Source organism: Trachypithecus francoisi, unplaced genomic scaffold, assembly GCF_009764315.1.
Source record: "Trachypithecus francoisi isolate TF-2019V2 unplaced genomic scaffold, Tfra_2.0 Lachesis_group9, whole genome shotgun sequence".
NCBI lineage: Eukaryota > Metazoa > Chordata > Mammalia > Primates > Cercopithecidae > Trachypithecus > Trachypithecus francoisi.
The window spans coordinates 7,294,635-7,314,812 of NW_022681474.1; the positions used below are offsets into that span (position 1 = coordinate 7,294,635).

Consider the following 20,178-nt stretch of genomic DNA (forward strand, 5'->3'; position numbering starts at 1 on the left):
AATGCCCATCTGCAAAATCACCAACCTTCTGTTGATTTGTGAAACAATTTTATATTTTTAAGAGATAATGTAAGACTTACAAGAAACTGCCTCCCTAATGCCAGGTAGGACAGATGCAGAAAAAGAAAAAGCATTAAGTTTATTCTTCAATAAACTCTATGTTCTTATTTGTAAATTATAACATTTTTTCTAAATTTATATTGACTACCACAGTCAACTCTTTAAAAGCTAATAAATACAAATGTACTTACCGATTTCCTAATTAAAAGGGAAAGAAAATACATTTAAGATTCCTCTAATGTATGCAATTAATATTACTTATATTTGATTTTTGTGATATCATGGACCCGGATGTTTTAAATATAGTGAGTAGTTCTGACACCGTTGAGGGGAACCAACTGTGACTATGTTCTCTATTTGTTCTCAGTATTTCCTATGGGCCCATATCTCCTGCTGAAAGAGAATAGTTGGACTTGCAGGCCCGAGGTGGTGGCTCATGCCTGTAATCCCAGCACTTGGGGAGGCCACGGTGAGCAGATCATCTGAGGTCAGGAGTTCGATCCCAGCCTGGTTAATATGGGGAAACCTGTCTCTACTAAAAAATACAAAAATTAGCTGGTTGTGGTGGCGTCGTGGTGGGCACCTGTAATCCCAGCCACTCGGGAGGCTGAGGCAGGAGAATCGCTTGAACACAGTAGGTGGAGGTTGCAGTGAGCCGAGATCGTGCCACTGAGCTCCAGCCTGGGTGACAGAGCGAGACTCCGTCTCCTAAAAAAGAGAACAGTTGGGCTTGCAGAAAAGATGGAAATACATCGTAATAAAAACATTAGTATTTGGATACAGGTAATCAATGTTGATGCACTTCACCCATATAACTCAATATTTATTTAATGACCTACTAGAAGCAGGTGATTGATTATTAACGTGAAGAAAGTGATACTGGTTAATGAGTATTGAATTCAGAGATCCAAACTTCCAGAATGCAGCACTGTTGTAGATCTGTTTCATGTCAACAGAGGATAGAATAGCATTTACATTCCCCACACTCATTCATGATTAAATGACAAAATGAGGCAATCATTGTCAATAAACATATACCTTGTGAATTATTTAGCCACTTGCATAATTTCAACATTCAGAGGAGACTGAACTGAAGGTGAAATGTGGTTCATGCCATGGGCATTTTGTATTGGTCCAGTTTACTCTGTGAGCATTAATTTGACTTAATTTACTTTTCAGTTTTACTTTTATTTTGTTCACGTTTTGTAGCTACCTCCTTCAAATTCCTTTGACAACCTGAGAATGTCTTGCAGTTGAACGTAATATTAATTACATTTCAAAGCAAACCTTTATTCATTTGGGGGCAATCTGTGAAACAGAAATCTGTGACTGAAGCTGCTGCCAAGCCAATTACTGCAAAATAACTGAAATATGTCTTGACAGATTGCATTCTTCCTATTGTTAGATTATTTATTTTGTAGACCAAAAGGCTACATTCACTTTAATTAAAATGATCTTACTCACATAGTTAAATATATCAGCCCTTTCCTGGGTCTTTATATGGGTTTATGTATAGACAGGGTGTGCGAATGAAAATCTCTGGGATTTTATTTTAACTGCATAATTCTGGGTTTTTTTTTCTATGTGTTTCTAGGCTTTCTTTATGTCAAGGCAGCCTTTGTATGAACAAGTTGAAGGAGAAAGAACTAATCAGCACTGAAGACCAAAGTGCAAAGAAATTATTCAGTGCTCAAATCAATCCACCCTAGGCACAATCACATTGCATCGCACAGGCAGAAGAGAGTGGTGAATTGCAACAAGTTAAGTTGGAATAAGCACTTGATATTCAGATGCTTATCGGAACGATTCAGATTTCTTAGTACAACAAGGCTGGGAATTTTTATTTTTATTTTATTTTTTTCTGAAGTTCCTGAAACACTGTTGTATGAGGTTTCATAAATATCCTTTTCTCTTCAATATAAAATAACATCAGTCAATATATTGATTTACAGAAGAAAGAAGAAATCTTAACTGCTGTGAGCTGTATCTTTTGAACATGTAATGAACCGTCATCACATATTTGTGTTTCTGTAGTTTTGCGATTCAAATTAAAAAATATGGTTTCAGCCAGGCGCTGTGGCTCACGCCTGTAATCCCAGCACTTTGGGAGGCCGAGGCAGGTGGATCACCAGGTCAGGAGATCGAGACCATCCTGGCCAACATAGTGAAACCCTGTCCCTACCAAAAACACGAACATTAGCTGGGTGTGGTGGCATGCACCTGTAATCCCAGCTACTCAGGAGGCTGAGGCAGGAGAATCACTTGAATCCGGGAGGCAGAGGTTGCAGTGAACCGAGATCGCACCAGTGCACTCCAGCCTGGAGACAGAGGAAGACTCTGTCTCATAAAACAAAACAAAACAAAAAAAAGGTCTCATAGCCCCAAGTATCACCATCTTTTAAGTTTTTCTAAGAATGTATTTAGCTTTAAACATATAAAAAACACATTTAAACCCATAAAGAATCTGTAAAAAAAAAAAATTACTTTATGCCAAAAGACCCCCTTTTGTCTTTAATAGCTACTAAATGATTATTTAATCTTTCACTTCAGGGGGTTTTGATAACATTTAAGGAGAAATTCTGCACAGTTAATTTGGCAGGAAAAGGAATCTCAATGGTACATGTTCAGGGAAGTTCGAGTTTAAACAAGTGTGATACCAGCCAGGGGAAGCATGATGGCAAATGTGTGAATAACACAAAGTAGGCAAGAAAAAGATGAACTCAGCAAACTTTTCCGACTCCAGTTACACTTGCTGGAACCTTGGCTCATAGTCAGGCTCCCCTTTTTTTCAGTAGAGTAGGTGAGAAGTCTCAATGCATATTGCCAGGGCTTTCAGCACTGTTGACCAATGCAGTCCCCAAGTTCCCCACCTTGAGCGAATTTCGACAACGCTGTACCTGCTTGCTACATGCTGTGGTTTGAATATTTGTCCCCTCCAAAACTCGTGGTGAAACTGAATCCCCAACATGGCAGTATGGAGCGCCTTTAAGAGGCAATTGGGTCAGGAAGGCTTTGTCTCATGAATGGATTAATCCATTTGTCAATCAGTGGATGAATGGGTTATCATGGGAGTGGGAGTGGTGGCTTTATATAAAGAAGAGAGACCTGAGCCAGCACACCAGCATGTTCAGTCCCCTTGCCGTGTGATACCCTGTGCTTCCTTGGGATGTCCAGGGAGTCCCTACCAGCAAGAAGGCTCTTAGCACAGACGCCTCTAGACCTTGGACTTCTCAGGCTCCAAAACTGTAAGAAGTAAATTTTGTTTCCTTATAAATTACCCAGTTTCACATCTTCTGTTATAAGCAACAGAAAACACACTAAGAGTAAATTGTCTATCCGTCTTCCATTGCTATAGCTTTGGGTGGTGTTACTGGTCTACAAAGCCTTGGGGTTCTACGACATTTTTCTGCTCTGGGCTTTTTCCCACTCCTGGCAGGGTGTCAGACTCAGGGAGCTTATGTATCTCCATTTCTGCAGGAGCTGAGGTGAGTCACTCACAAACAGAAATGAATGATGTATCATTCCCTCCCTTGCTGTTATCATATGGGGCCACGGTTGCAGGGAAGGTATTAGTCAGCTGGGGCTACCTTAAGAAAATAACACAGATTGGGTGGCTTAATAACAAATACTGTTTTTTCACAGTTCTGGAAGCTGGAAATCCATGATCAAGGAGCCCACCAATTTGGTTTCAGGAGAGGGTTCTCTTCCTAGCTTGCAGAAAGCTGCCGTTTTCAGTGTGTCCTCATGTTGTGGACAGCATGCCAGCTCCAGTATCTTTCCTTTCTTTTCTTTTTTCTTTTTTTTCAAGATGGAGTCTCACTCTGTCACCGAGGCTGGAGTGCAGTGGCACTATCTCTGCTCACTGCAGCCTCCGCCTTCTGGGCTCAAGCAATTCTCCTGCCTCAGCCTCCTGAGTAGCTGGGATTGCAGGCACCCACCACGACGCCCAGCTAATATTTGTACTTTTACTAGAGACGGGGTTTCACCATGTTGGCCAGGCTGGTTTCGAACTCCTGACCTCAAATGATCTGCCAGCATCAGCCTCCCAAAGTGCCAGGATTACAGGTGTGAGCCACCTCGCCAGGCAGTCTAGTGCCTTTCTCTTCATAGCAGCACACTAATCCCATCATGGGGGCCCCACCCTCATGAAATCATTCAGACTTAATTATCTACCAAAGGTCCCACCTTCAAATACCAGTATACTGGGAACTGGGGCTTCAATATATGTATTTATGGGAGGGCACAAGATTTAGTCCGTAACAAGCACGATTTTTATCCTGCTTCCTTCTGCCTCTTCATGTAAAGCTATCCTGCAAGGAATGTGCATATCTTAGATCTGACACTAGACAAATTTATCTGCTGGTTCTCTCTTTGGAGCTAGAGAATTGGAGGGAATCTCTGAATCGCAAGTAAGTCACTTGGATTTTTGAAATCTACAACTGTGATCTAAGCCTTTCTGACCACAGGCCCCCAAGAGCGTGCCTTTGTGTTTCTGGTGGTCAGTGGAATAAAAGCAACATTCAGCCCATATAAAACAGGATTCCAAAAATAATCCCTCTATTTGGCAAAAGAAATGTTGGAACTATCAGCCAACTTGGAAATAGGTCAATATACTAAATAAAACAACCCCTATTTTATACACATTGCTGAAGTATGTGAGGTATTTATAGCTATACCTAGCATCGCCCTTCAAAATGTATGGCACTCTTTGAAAATCCATGTAATCATTTCAGAATCCCAGGGGAGAAGTACGAAAATTGGGAGGGTCATAAATAATCAATCTTCACTTCAGAGCGACGGAGCAATGACTAATCTAAAATATATCTATTTACATATGCATGTGCATGGCAGCCTTGAGCTTGCGGGATTCAAATGTCCTTTCAGGAGAGGACCAGCTGCAAGGGTGTACTTAGCAGACAGCATCCAGCAGCCGCACCTGTAGAAACCACCACAGGGTTAGGGCCAAAGCCTCAGCCATCACAAGGACTGAACATAGAAGAAACAGTAGAATCAGCCATGCAGAACTCTTGCCATCGTTACCCTGGGGCTCACCATCAGCCTGGCTGACAAATCCTCAGAACTGCAACATAGTCTGAGATTATTTTACCCTCTCCACTCTGTCCTTCTCTCTCTTTGTTCTGATGTCACACTAGCACTGCAGAGTGAAGGTTCTCTCTTGCCTATTCCTGCTTTTTCTTCCCTTTATTATTTATAGATGTTTATTTACCCTGAAGAATTTCTTACATTGCCAATTCCACCTAGGCAAAGGTTTCCCAGAGGACCAGAACTGACAGTGTGTATTGCACCCATATATAGAGAGATACATGTATGTATACATTGATATCAATGTATACATTTACATATGCTTATGTCCATTTTTGTAGATATACATATGCATGTGCACATATGTTCACAAACACACCCATAAACACACACTTATTCAACCTAGAATCCTTGGGAGGAATGACATTCTGAAAGCTGGAACAACTAACTTTCTCACAGAGATATGTATGTTAAAGAAAACACAATATTTTTTTCAATGTCTTGAGAAATACTATTGTTGATAGGCAAGGACACAAGTACTTATGTGTGGGATGGCATACCATGACATTAATTAATGACATTGTTATTTAAAGCCATTATTAAAAAGGTAAAGTGAAAACGAAACTAAAACCCAATAGGTAAATAACCAATAGATCTAGTCTATTCCATTATATGAAAGAGTCTTATTTGGGGTTTAGTGGGTAGGACTTCCTGGAGTATATGAATTTTTCAGTTTTTTCACTGACATTTGTTGATGATATTTGGATTCAACTTATACGAATAATCTCTTCTAAATAGGTAACCAAGGATTAAGCCTGACCTAGAATAAGAATGACTATCTTCACTCAAATAGAAGTTCACATTTATCAAATTATTTTAAGAATCTTTTGATACATTATCCTTGAACATGGATAGATTTCAGGCTAGTCATGACATTTACAGTAAATTTTGTCTGATGGTATGTTGATGACCATCAACCTTTTGATTACAAGTTTATTATTTTGAAATTATATTATGTTGAAAATTCCTGAAACCACACAAAAACATTTTGCCCAAACAGGATATTTGGGGGATGGTCTTTAAATATAACATAATTCCATATAATATTTATCTCTGCATTTTAGAGTGAAGTTTATTCTCATCCTAATCTAAAATAGTCTTATAAATTGAATATTAATGTGAGAAACAATTTTGATAATATTTTTCAAGATACCCTTGTAGAAATGCAATGGATTGATACTTTTCTTTTTTTTTTTTTTTTTTTTTTTTGAGACGGAGTCTCGCCCTGTCGCCCAGGCTGGAGTGCAGTGGCCGGATCTCAGCTCACTGCAAGCTCCGCCTCCCGGGTTCCCGCCATTCTCCTGCCTCAGCCTCCCGAGTAGCTGGGACTACAGGCGCCCGCCACCTCGCCCAGCTAGTTTTTTGTATTTTTTTAGTAGAGACGGGGTTTCACCATATTAGCCAGGATGGTCTCGATCTCCTGACCTCGTGATCCGCCCGTCTCGGCCTCCCAAAGTGCTGGGATTACAGGCTTGAGCCACCGCGCCCAGCCTGGATTGATACTTTTCATATTTTTACATCAATTACTTTTTATATAAAATATATTTACTTTTTATCTTATGCAAATACATTTTATATACATTTAATTAATTAATATCAAATCTTGCAGTTTTTTCTTTGAAGATGTCCAATTTACCTTTTTCTCTTTAACTGGTTACATGGAAGTCCAGCCACAATTATATGATTAAAATAATTTCTATGAAGTCTGCTTTTGCAGTGAATGGGTACATTAGGCAGAAGCCCTTTTAAAATCTGAATTTCTCAGGGTTTTTCTCAAGCATTCTTGATTCAACATGCATGACTTGAACTTAGAAATTTCTATTACCCTTAATCAGAAAAGATGTAGCCCATATGTTGATTGGAAAATATACTCTCTGAACAGTGTACTTTCACAAACAGAAAGAAAAACATGTTTCATGCAATTTCAAACTTTTTAAATGCCAAAACATGAAAGAAAAAAAAAAGCCAGGGATTTTTTCAATACCCATTGAGCGTAAGTTAAAAGTTTTTGTAAAATATTTACATAAAAGCAAATTTGTTATTTTTAGGCCAAACTGATCCTGCTATGAGAGAAACATATTATGTGTTTTTCTCATTGTATTCTGTTGAAAACTAATAAAATTTAGTTTATGTCTGCACACTAGTAGATGCTAAGTTATTTTAAAGAGAAAGGAATATAAGACAGGGGATAGTATAATGAGAACTGTGCCTTCTTTCCTTGTCTCATCACTGGCCCTCAGGATTCCAACACTCTCTTTATTAGATTTGTGAGACAGCATGTTTCAGGTTGGTTGTTCAAGGGGTAAAATAGTACGTGTACATCATAAAACATTTGCAAATTTTTTTTGAGAGAGAAAGAGCATATTTTAAAAGCTGATAAAACCCTCAAACTCTCTCTTATCCTGGACTTCAAACAGTTCTTCAAAAATCCAAATGCAAAGAATGTCTAAATGAAATATAGGGCTATCACTTCTCTAAAATGTGGGGGTTTTTGAAGTTATTGATGCATAATATGTGAGCCAATCATGGAATAAATATTTGAAAAGTTTTGGGAAAAATAATCTCACCAGTTTCCTCTTCCATGATTGAAACTTCTGCCCTCTGTAGCTGAGTATACTTAGACAAATATGCTACCGGCAAGATACATTCTCTGAAAGTCTATGGATTGAAGGGCTGCAAACAGCGAAAAACAGTATTTGAAAAAATGGGACTGGGAACCCAGTAGCTTGGGTACAGTTTCAAAAAACAATTGTTTCATGCTGTGAAACATCAGAATCACTCAAATACCCACAGTAATTTGGATAATTATCTCATGATGATCTGAGAAGTCATATCTGAGGGGTTAAGCAAACATATCTGTGAATCTCTGCCTCTGCTTCAGCACTAAAAGAAGCCTGGGGTCCTCTATCAAAAGTATTTTAATGATGTTAGGGATTGAATGTCTGTGTTTCCTTCAAAGGTATATGTTGAAGTCCTGACCCCTAATATGGTATTTGGAGATGGGAATATTGAGGTGATTAGGATTAAAGTCATGAGGATGGGGCACTCATGATAGGATTAGTGCCCTTAAAAGAAGAGACTTTAAAAGAAGAGCTTTTTATTCTTTCTCTCCACTCACACATACCAAGGAAAGACCATGTGAGGACAGAGCAAGAAGGCCACCATCTACAAGCCAGAAGGACAGCCCTCCTTGGGAGGCCAAACGATTGGCACTTTGATCCTGTGCTTCCCAGTCTCCAGAACTATGAGGAATAAATTTCTGCTTAAACCACTCAGTCTATGGTATTTTGTTATGGCAGCCCCAGCTAACTAATATAAATGCTTTTTTTCCCCTTTGGTTCACCAGTGTATTATTTTTATTATTTAAATTAAAAAGGAAAATTATATAAGCTCCATATTTATATTAACTTTTACTGAAGTAAAACCTAAAATAATAACCAATCTGATTTTAGGGGTTGGACAGAACTTTGATTATTGTAAGCCTTTTTCTAAGAAGGAGCAGAGAATAGAGAAAAGACCAGAAAGGGTGATCATGTATATTAGTGTACAAATAATCTAGATTAGTGTCAATGGCATGAAGGATATTTTAGCCAGCTCTCCCTCACAACCAAGGGCTACTTCCTGGAAGGCCTCCTGACTCTAACAGTCAATAATATATGCGCTTGTCCACAAGCCTTTTCCACTGGTTATGTCTCTATTATTTGCTATTCACACAGTAATGTTCCTTTGACTTCTGTTCTTGCCAGAGCCTATTGCTATTTATAGCCCCACGTAAAATGCATAAAATGTTTAAGCAGGCTGGGGGGATGTGGAACATTCAGGGATAATATATGCTAGAGTAACCTGAAATAAGGGATTTCTACGCAAGGTGAAGGGGCACTTTTCCCTATCATTATCAACCTGGAAAATATTTGTACTTTTATTTATTTATCTGTTCATATTTTTCTTGTCAAAGCCTAAGTTGAGTATTTTATTTAAGATTCTTCATATAAAAGAGAGTCAGTATAATCAGGACTGGCTGAAGAAAGAGATGATTGATTGTTTCACGTGCTGAGTACATTTGAGGTAGGGTAGGTTCAAACATAATTGAACTCATGGCTTAAATGAGGCATTCAGAACTCTGTTTCTTTCTTCCGTGGTAGCTTCAAACTCATGCTCCATGATCTAGCAAGATGGCAGCAGTAGTGCTTGGGTTTCACTTGTGAGCTTCCCATTCATACAGAGATGCAATTTGCCACTGTTTCAGAGCATTCAGCAAAACTCTCATGATGACTTTTAATCTCTGAAATGATAATGTATGCAGCTGTGAACCAATCACTGTGTCCTGGGGGCTAGGGGAATCTAATTCACCAAGCTGAAGCCACTTGCTTTCCTTAGGTTCACCGCAATCATATTGACTGAGGGTAGGGTTGGGGGTTTCTAAATGAAAACCACCTATTAGCAAAGCCCTGTAAGTGGATTCCTGTTGATTCATACACAAACATCTCCCATAGCCCAATGATCCTGGCTCCCTTTTAACACATATATTTCTTCCTTCATATTCCATAGAAACAAACACTTTTATCTTCTGAGATTCACCCATTTCCTCCAAAAATGAGATGAGGTGGTTTCCCAGTTCTAAGTTTAGAATCTTTGAGTAATGTGCAATTCTTTCCATCAAGTATAGATGTAGCCCGAGACACTTCATGAAAGAGAGAAGGGAGAAAATGCACCATTTCCTATGTGAGATGGAGAGAAGGAGTTTTGGACCATCTTGTCTCTTGAATCCTCTGGACACATAGTGAGAACCCACTGGCAGTGGAGGGTGTTTGTCAGGTTAGCCCAAGACTTGGCCTAGGTGCTCTCTTTCAGGGGACAGCTTTCTGATTTATTATCTTTCCTTCTCATATCTAAGATAGAATGTGGTGATAAGGTATTTTGACATACAATAGAAAACCTAAAAATTGCCTTGGTGGCATTAAAAAATTCATTGATATGGTAGACAAACAAATCTGTGATGCAGGAAAACAAACTTGAGGATAGAATACTGAAGATGGTAAACAAATACTACAGAGCTATAACACTGTGAGAGAAAAAGGAGAGAGGAAACATTCAGTCTGGGAATTGCACAGTTTCTGTGAAACTCTTGGAATGAAAAATATTAAAAACCAATTGATAAAATCAATTATCAATTAAATAATTAAAGAAAACTGTTTTAGGTTGAAAAAGATTAATATGTAAAGACAACTTTTTGTGAATTGGGCAAAAAAAGATGAAAAATAAAAGATACATCTATCCATTCATACTGGTAAAATGTTGAATAACAGGGATTAAGAATTGTATACCTAGGAATTAAACAAATACATATGTTTTTATGTATATACAAATTAAACACTAAAAACAGATAATCTGTTCTTCCTAAAAAATTGAAGACTATACATTAAGCTGCCTCAAACATCATCTCTGAAATACAAAGTATGAAGGTATACTATGGAGCAGGTTCACTTTCTTTCTTTTCTTTCCTTCCTTCCTTTCCTTCTTTCTTTCTTTCTTTCTTTCTTTCTTTCTTTCTTTCTTTCTTTCTTTCTTCTTTCTTTCTTTCTTTCTTTCTTTCTTTTCTTTCTTTCTCTTTCTTTCTTTCTTTCTTCTTTCTTTCTTTCTTTCTTCTTTCTTTTCTTTCTTTCTTTTCCTTTTCTCTCTCTCCCTCCCTCCCTCCTTCTTCTCTCTCTCTCTCTCTCTCTTTCTTTCTTTTTATGGAGGCTCATCCAGTCACCCAGTTGGAGTGCAATGGCGTGATCTTGGCTCACTGCAACCTCCACCTCCCATGTTCAAGTGATTCTCTCACCTCAGCCTCCCGAGTAGGGAGGACTACAGGCGCATGCCACCACGCCTGGCTAATTTTTGTATTTTTAGTAGAGACAGGGTTTCATTATGGTGGCCAGACTGGTCTCAAAGGGCTGACCTTGTGATCCGCCCACCTCAGGCTCCCAAACTGTTGGGATTACAGGTGTGAGCCACCACGCCTGGCTGGTTCAGTTTCAATGGCGGAGAAATGGATCATGATCAGAGTCTTTTACTCTGTGCTAACGGGTCATGCATGCTTAAAACTAACTAAAAGTAATAAAACAAGAGTTATAATCATCATAACGCACAAACAAAAACCAATACTTAGAGCTCAGTATACATTAGTCTCTGTTCCAAAACGTTTACGTGTATCGACTTATTTAATACTACATGTAAGTATTATTTTTATACTAATTTAACCAATGAGCTCAATTCCAAGAAACACTAAAGAACCAAGGTCACGCTGCTAATGTATGAAGGAACTGGCACTTAATACAAGCTTTCTGGTTCCAGAGTGCTTTGTATGCTAAAATAAGGAGTTCGAATGTTGGTTTTGGAAAAAACATCTAAAGATTCTCTCTACACGAATGGAAGTTGACTTGAATTTAGTAACTTAATATTGTAAATTTTGGAAATACTAAAGGACTTCTACATCTGGCCTAACCATTGACAATGGATTTTGTGGCCCAGGGGTAAGGTACGTACAATGAAAAATAGGAAGAGTGAAAAATCTGGAAAAATTGCAACCAAGTATTAACATAGATTGCCATTGAGTATAGAAATGATTATCTTCCTCTCTTAATTTTCTGTATTTTTCTTTTTTTATTGGTTAGCCATGAGTGCCTTTATAAAAGCAAGAAGAAACTATTTTATAACTTTCATAACATGACAGTTAAACTGTTTCGATGTACTTCAGTATTTGTGTAATTTGTCTTGTACAGTTGTCTTTTGCACTGTAATCACAGGATATGTTTGATCATTAGCTGTAAGCCTATGCCAGAGAACCACTGGTTGGTCCCATTGTACCACTGTCTTGGGTTGTCTAATGTTAAGCAAATGTAGCCGTATTTCCTCTGCTGAACAGATATTAAGGGAATAAAAAGCCGAGCATAGGTGGATATGTGTGGAAGAACAAATATCTTGGTTTGTGTTTGCTTCTCTGATGTTTCATGTAATTGCTTATTTTATTTTGACTTGCCTTTGATATAGCCAAGGAAGAGCAAAGTCTTCCTGAAGGGCAAAATACAGGGCTTTGTTTTGTTTTGTTTTGTTTTTTCACAGAGGTAGATACATTGATCTTTTTGATATTGTCTCTCTCTTCAGAAAATTAATAGACGTTTCTAAAATAAGCCTACACTCATTTTCTTTACAAAAGTAATAATATAAGATCACATATGAAAATATATGAAATCACAGCATGGTCCATTCTAGGGAGAATCTTATCATTAGCCTCAAAAGATTTCTACAGAGATTAGACCTTGTTTCTTGATACTTTCCTAAAACAAATTGCTACAGGGTCCCAACACAGTAAAATTCCATTCAAAGACCTATTCATGGGTGAAAAGGGGTTCCTGGGAAATCCACTGTTTATAGAATTATTGACTGGTGGAGAAGGACAGCTTCTACGTAACACATTCTATCTTAACAGAATTGTGCTTTTAGTTAGAGATTCTGTTTAAAATAATAAATATCTAGAGTGTAAAATTAGTAATTTTATGTAGATTAGTAAGAGGACAAGAAAATAGATCAGGTGATGAAAGGTTTAAGCTTGCATTAGTACATCAGGTCTGAATTGAACCTTTCCACTATATGTAGAAACAAGATAAAATGGAGATCTTGCATTTCTTTGTGCATGAATGATTCATTCCCAATCTTCAATTCTGCTTATTTTACTGCTTGAAGTGGCTTCCTTTGCTGTTTCCTTTTTGGAAATCCTAGTTCAGCCAGAATAGAACAATGAGGAACATCTTTTCTGATGAGATTGTTTTTCCCCAAATCTAAAATATGGTGATAATGCATATGTGAATTGGATTGTCATTGCACTGTAAGTAAATTTGCTTGCAACCTTTTGTCAAAGTCTGGAGAGGAATTTAACTATGTCTTTATATATTTCTATATATAACTATATGGAGTATTGTGTCATTTTAAACAAAATTTCATGGAGGATATAAAAACTTTAGATAGTGTACATAATACAAAATTACATATACATTTTAATAGATATAGATATATGATTAATCTCCTCTGAACTGTAATACTACATTACAGAAAAAGTCATGTTCTGCAACAGCACAAAAAGAAGTCACCCCACTAACAAGAAACTATCTTGGTACTTAAGAAGCTTACTAATGTCAAGGTGTATTGTGCTAATTAGAGACAGGAACATATGATATAGATAGGATAAGAAAATTTCAGGTAGACATCTAATGACATCATATCTAAATAGAATGCATGGTTTTGCCTTATGCCTTGCACTGCATAGGTGGGGAATATAATTATGTGGTTTTAATACATGAAAACAAACATCAATGGTCAGGAAACTAACTGTACATAACCTCAGTCCAAGAGGATGGGAGATGGTGGATAGAAAGCATCCTCCCCAGAGAGGCACAAATAATATGAGAACAAAGCAAAACAAAACATTTTTGAAGAACAGGTGGAAGACTGGTTCCAACAGGAGCCCAAATAAAACACATGCATTGTTGCACTGCAGAGCTGGGAGGAAGAAGTGGAGCTCTCTAAGGTTCTAAAATGCAAACAAAACAACAGCACAGGAAAGAAAAATAAAATAAAATTCATGAAATAAAACAAGAACAAAACCCAACAATATGTTGTTTAAAAGAAACAGAACTAAAATACAAGAATATGTAAGGATTCAATTTAAAAGACCAAAACAAACAAAACAAAACTACAGTCATACCAACCTAAAGCAAGCTGATATAATGATATTACTATGAAACAAAAATTAAATTTAACTACAAAATCCATTATTAGGGACAAAAGTTCATGTTGACCATATGAACTATTGCAAGTTTCATGCATCTAAAACATTTTAAAAATAAATACAGCAAAACTGATATAAATATAAGAAAAAAAGGACAAAACCATCATCGTGGTGGGATGTTTCAACATTCTTTGAATAATTATTTGTAAGTAAAGCAAACAAAGAGTTAGTGAAGCTGTAGAGGATTTATTTGAACACCATAACTAACACGAGTGATCATATGCACACATTTATAAGCCTATATGAAGTGATACATACTTGCATACATCAATTCATTGCATGTCACTTTACTGGGCTTTGCAGGTACTGCTTTTTTCACAAGTTGAAGGTCTGTGGCAATCCTGCGCTGAGCAATTCTATCAGCACCATTTTTCCAACAGTATGTGCTGAGTTTGTGTAGAATTCTGGTGATTTTCACAATATTCAAACTCCTTCATTATTATTATATCTGCTACGATGATCTGTGATCAGTGATCTTTGATGTTACTTTTGTAATTATTTTGGGGCTCCAGGGACTGCACCCACATGAGCAGTAATCTTAATTAATAAATATTATGTGTGTTCTGACTGCCCCAATGACGTAAAATTCTTCCAACTCTCACCTTCTCCTTGGGCCTCCCTATTTCCTGAAGCATACTAATATTGAAATTAGGCCAATTGGGGGGTGGCGGGGCTAGGGGAGGGGTGGCATTAGGAGAAATACCTAATGTAGATGATGGGTTGATGGATGCAGCAAACCACCATGGCACATGTATACCTATGTAACAAACCTGCACGTTCTGCACACATACCCCAGAACTTAAAGTAAAATTTTAAAAAATAAATTTGATGCTTATTCATATATATAAAAAAGAAATTAGGCCAATTAATAACCCTACAGCGGCCTCTAAGTGTTCAAGTGAGGCAGTTATACATTTCTCACTTTAAATAAAAAAGCTAGAAAGAAGTAAGTATACCGAGGAAAGTATGTTAAAAGCTGAGATAGGCTGAAAGTTACGCCTCTTGCACCAAACATTTAGCCAAGTTACGATGCAAAGGAAAAGTTGCTGAAGAAAATTGAAAGTGCTGCTCTCCTGAACACATGAATGATAACAACGTGAAATAGGCTTATTGCTGATACGGAGAAAGTTTGAGTGGTCTGGATAGAAGACCAAACCAGCCACAGCATTTCCTTAGATCAAAGCCTCATCCAGAGCAATGCTCTAACTCTCTTCAATTCTATGAAGGCTGATGGAGGTGAGAAAGTTGCAGAATAAAAATGGGAATTTAAAAGAGGTTGATTTATGAGTTTTTTTAAAAGCCACCTCTATAACATAAAAGTGCAAGGTGAAGCAGCGAGTGCTGATGGAGAAGCTGCAGTTAGACAGAAGATCTAGCTAAGGTAATTGAAGGTGGTTACACCAAACGGCAGATTCTACTCAGTTTAGACAACAGAGCCTTCTATTGTTAGAAGATGTCACCTAGGACTTTTGTAGCTAGAGAGGGGAAGCCAAAGCCTGGCTTCAAAGTTTCAAAGAACAAAGTAACTTTCTATTAGGGGCTAATGCAGCTGGTGACTTTAAGTTGAAACCAATGCTCATTTACCATTCTGAAAATTTTATAGCCCTTAAGAATGATGCTAAATTTACTCTACCTGTGCTCTATAAATAGATGACAGGACAACTGTTTAAATCATGATTTACTGAATATTTTAAGCTGACTGTTGACAACAATATTCCATTCAAAAATTACTATTTATTGACGATGCACCTGGTCATTCAAGAGCTCTGATGGAGATATGCAAAGAGATAAATATTGTTTTCATGCCTGCTAACCATGAAGTCCTTGGATCAAGGGGTCATTTTGACTTTTAAGTCTCATTATGTAAGAAATATATTTTGTAAGGCCATAGCTGCCATAGATAGCACTTCTTCTGATGTATTTGGACAAAATAAATTAAAAATCTTCTGGAAAGGATTCACCATTCTAGATGCCATTAAACACATTCATGATTCATGGGACTCCTCCCATGGTCAAACACCAACATTAACAGGAGTTTGAACAAAGTGGATGCTAACCCTCATGTATGATTTTGAGGAGCTCAGTACTTCAGTGGCGGAAGTAAATAGAGTTTCAGAAATAGCAGGAGAACTAGAATTTGAAGTGGAGCCTGAAGATGTGACTGAATTGCTATAATTCCAGAATAAAACTTAAGCAGCTGAGGAGCTACGTTTTATGGACGAGCAAAGAAAGTCGTTTCTTAAGATGGATCGTATGCCTAGTGAAGACGCTGGGCACATTGCTGAAATGACAGCGAAGGATTTTGAATATTCCATAAACTTAGTTGATAAAACAGCCCCAGGGTTTGAGAGGATTAACTCTCAATTTTGAAAGAGGTTCTACTGTGCATAAAATGCTATGAAGCACCATCTTATGCTACAGAGAAATTCTTCAAGAAAAAAAGTCAGTCAATGCAGCAAAATTCATTGCTGTCTTATTTTTGAGAATTGCCACAGCCACCTCCACCTTCAGTAATCACCACCCTGATCAGTCATAACTCCAGCAGCATAAAGGTAATGACTCACCGAAGGCTCAGATTACTTTTCGCATTTTTCAGCCATAACACATTTTGAAATTCAGTTATGTATTTTGTTTTTTGGACGTAATGCTATTGCACATTTCATGGACTAGAATATAGTGTAAACATAACTTTGATATGCACTAAGAAATGAAAAAACATTGTATATTTGCTTTATTGAGGTAGTCTGAAACTGAACCCACATTTCTGATGTATGCCTGTGTTCTTTTCAAGCACAGATGGATATTTTTTCAAATGACCATTGACATAGAATAAGTCATAAATTTTTTAAAAATGTGTATACAATGACCATATTGCAATTTAAGTAAAAATTAGTACCAAATGTAACATTTAAAAAATCATAAGTTGATAATTTGGAATACACTAATAAATAACTTGTGGTAGGAAAAGTTATCATATCAATTTTAAAATACTTTCATCTTTATTAATAAAAATAGTTTAGATTGAATTTATGAAATAAAGACAGAAAAGGATTCCTATCACTATGTGTATGGTGAGTGTTAATGATAGCTCAAAATGAATTAGCTGTGAAATTAGTATTTTCTACAGAATAAATTCAAAGAAGTGGAAAGGGGGAGAAAATAAACATAAGAACAGGAATTAAAGAATAGAAAACAAACTCACAATAGCACTGATCAACAGAGTAAACAGTTGGTATTTTATGAAGCCTAATATGATAGACAAGTCTCTGTCAAGATTGATAAGGAAAAAAGAAGAAAGGGATGAGTAAACAGTATTCAGTATGTTAAGAGAGGCCGTGACTAGTTATACACCAGGGTTTGGAAAGATATCCAAGGCATTTCCAGGTTCTTGATAAAGGATTATTAAGTAGTAGTACAAGTAACTCTCTTGCGATAAGCAACAGCAACAAAAACCTGGAGAGAACAGAAAATAAAAACTACTCTCTAGTGTTCATGGCCGAACAAAATATTGACAGATTCCTAGGCGGGAATTTATAAAAGAGCCTGAACAGGTGATACTGAGAGGTTTCAGTCCTAGGAGTACATAGTCCAGGCAAAGCAGTTAAGTGTCACAGACCTTTCTTGTTAATGACTTGATGCAATGGGGCAGGTGTCAGAGTCCAGGGTTGTTAGGAGATAGGAACCTGTAAAACCTGAATATGGCTCTTCTCTGAATGGTATGCTTCATTCACCTTACATGCAACCAAGATTTGCAGTTTTTTACAACAGGACATATATTTATCACAGGAGACATCTAAAAGGTTAATCTACTTGGTGGATAACATGTGCTGAAAGAGTTGGGTTAGTGTTTTCCACCCTCTCAATGCACAAACCCTAGAATATAATCCCCACTCCATATCAGGACTTACATGGCTCTCCAGGCTGTACTCAGCATTGTTTTGCCAACATAGAAAAAAATCCAGCCTTGGTCCTGGCAGAAGGAAACAAAAAAATTCTTTCTGTAGGAGACTAATATTATCTGACATCTCAAATTATATATAAAAGTAATTTAAGATGTATTTTCTGTTAGCTGCTGTTTTACAGAAAATCTCTTATTTATATGTGTGTGTGTATACTAATCTTACACCAACCATTTTCTAAGAACTGCCATAAATTCTAAAATTTTCTGTATATAATTTGGAGTTTTTCAAATATACAATATTATATTCAAATAATAGTTGATATATTTGTTCTTTTCAAATTCTTATACATGTATTTATTTTTCTTGCCTTATTACATTTGCTGAAGCTTCAAGTAAAAGATTGAATGGAAGTAGTAGTCTCTTTTTTATATTAAATGAAACCCTTCGTGTATCTTTTAAAATACATAGTCTGTGGGTTTTTTTGAGGGATATGCTTTACAAGATTAAGAAATTGTCCTTTAACTCCCAACTTTTAATATTATTAGTTGCATCTATTGAGATGAACATACATACTTTACTCCTTTAGTTTGAAAATTAGGTGAATTATTTTACAAAGCCATGTTCTTATCCACCATGCTCCACTGCCTATATATCCTGAAAGGACGTATAATACGTTTACAAGGTGGGATTTTGGCATAACTATTTTTTACTTAGATTCAATCAGGGAATTAATCCTTCTAGCAAAATACATGATATATAAAATCTCCCCTCCCATTGTATCAGCAGAATCACAGCATACTCAGGTTTTACATGGAGATATTATAGACCACAGAAGGCAGAACACAAATCATTCAGAATAAAGTACACAGAAAGAGAGTGGATCTACAGTGCCACTCACACATCCAGAGAAACTATTTATGCATAATAGCAATTAGAGGAAAACTATTGGCATGGCATAATCAGAGATAGACTGAGAGAGAGAGAGAGAGAGACAGAGAGAGAGAGAGAAAGAGAGAGCGAGCGAGCTCCTCCCCTAGCTATACAATAAAGCAGGATATAGTGTTACATTTTAGAAATTCTTTACTCATTAAAATAATATATGAACTTATTGCCTTGCAGAGCCTTTTGTAACAACACTAGTACATTCTAGTCTCCTCTCAGAGGTTATCAATGATGTTAGCTTTGTATATGTCCTTAGATAAATCTTATGTATAATGACAAACATATATGAACGTAAAAAGGTATTATATTTGTGGATTTCAAAAATATGGATATAATATTGTACTTGGTTTATGTTTTAAACTTAAGAATATGTTTGGAGACCTCCAGGTATTTTTATAGCTGCATAGTAACCTACAATATGTGTATTCTGTAGTTTATTAAATTGTTCTTTCAGTGATGGTCTCATTGAAGTTGTTTTCAAGTTTCCACTATTGTAATGGTCAACGAATTTTTTTGGACATACCTCTGTATTCATGAACAATTCTTTTAGGGTAGATACCTGAAAGTAGACTTGTTGGACTATGGAATTAGGACACTTAACATTTAATAGATAATCCCAAATTCACAGTAACATAAGATAATCCACTTATATACATTCTCACCTACAGTTGATATTATTTGATTTTTAAAATTCGGTATAACTCTCATCTCATTGTTTTGATTTGTACTTTCTTGATTACTATAAGGTTGAGCATATGGTGTTTATGGTTATTTTTCTTTTATTTTCTCTGAATTGTCTGAACATGTCAAATATTTGTTATGATTTTTACATTTTATGTTATATCTTATGGGTTCCTATCCCAAGTTTGTAAACATTGGTGGTGAGCATAGCTGCCTTCCAGGTTTGTAAACATAATTTTGTTAACAAAATTTTAATTGTTTCAAAGATTTTTCTGAAGCACGCTTTTAAAAATATGCTTTAAAATATTAATTAATATAATATTTTAGAGTATTTTAAAATAACAATTGAACTTTGTTTTATTTTTCCAACAGTCACTTCGGCTAAAGCCATTAATTCAGTTATCCATCCCATCACCAGTGACTTGAAAGTGCTATTTCTATCACACACTAAATTATCTCACATATACCGAACACACACATAAAACATGTTGGTCTATGTTGTAGACTCTACTCAGTTCCATTGGTCAATTACTATATTTGTGTCCTAAACCAAATTATTTTAGTTACAATTGTTTTATAATATGTTTTTCCCACAGAATGTTTAAAAATCTGGTGAATATCCATAATATCGTCAAGGAAATCAGATAGATGATAGCCAGATAGA

General features: G+C 36.6%; 1 long non-coding RNA gene across 3 annotated transcripts in view; it reads left to right on the forward strand.

Moving 5' to 3' along the window:
• Positions 1-2,066, forward strand: part of LOC117082222 — a 39,468-nt gene extending 37,402 nt beyond the window's left edge. The window contains exons 4-5 of one of the 3 annotated variants that reach the window (XR_004436527.1): positions 428-529; positions 1,655-2,066. This is a non-coding gene — a long non-coding RNA (uncharacterized LOC117082222). Of the gene's footprint in view, positions 1-427; positions 704-1,654 lie in introns of those variants that run through there. The other 2 variants (XR_004436526.1, XR_004436525.1) reach the window with 2 other exon arrangements.
• The last annotated feature ends 18,112 nt before the right edge of the window (positions 2,067-20,178 follow it).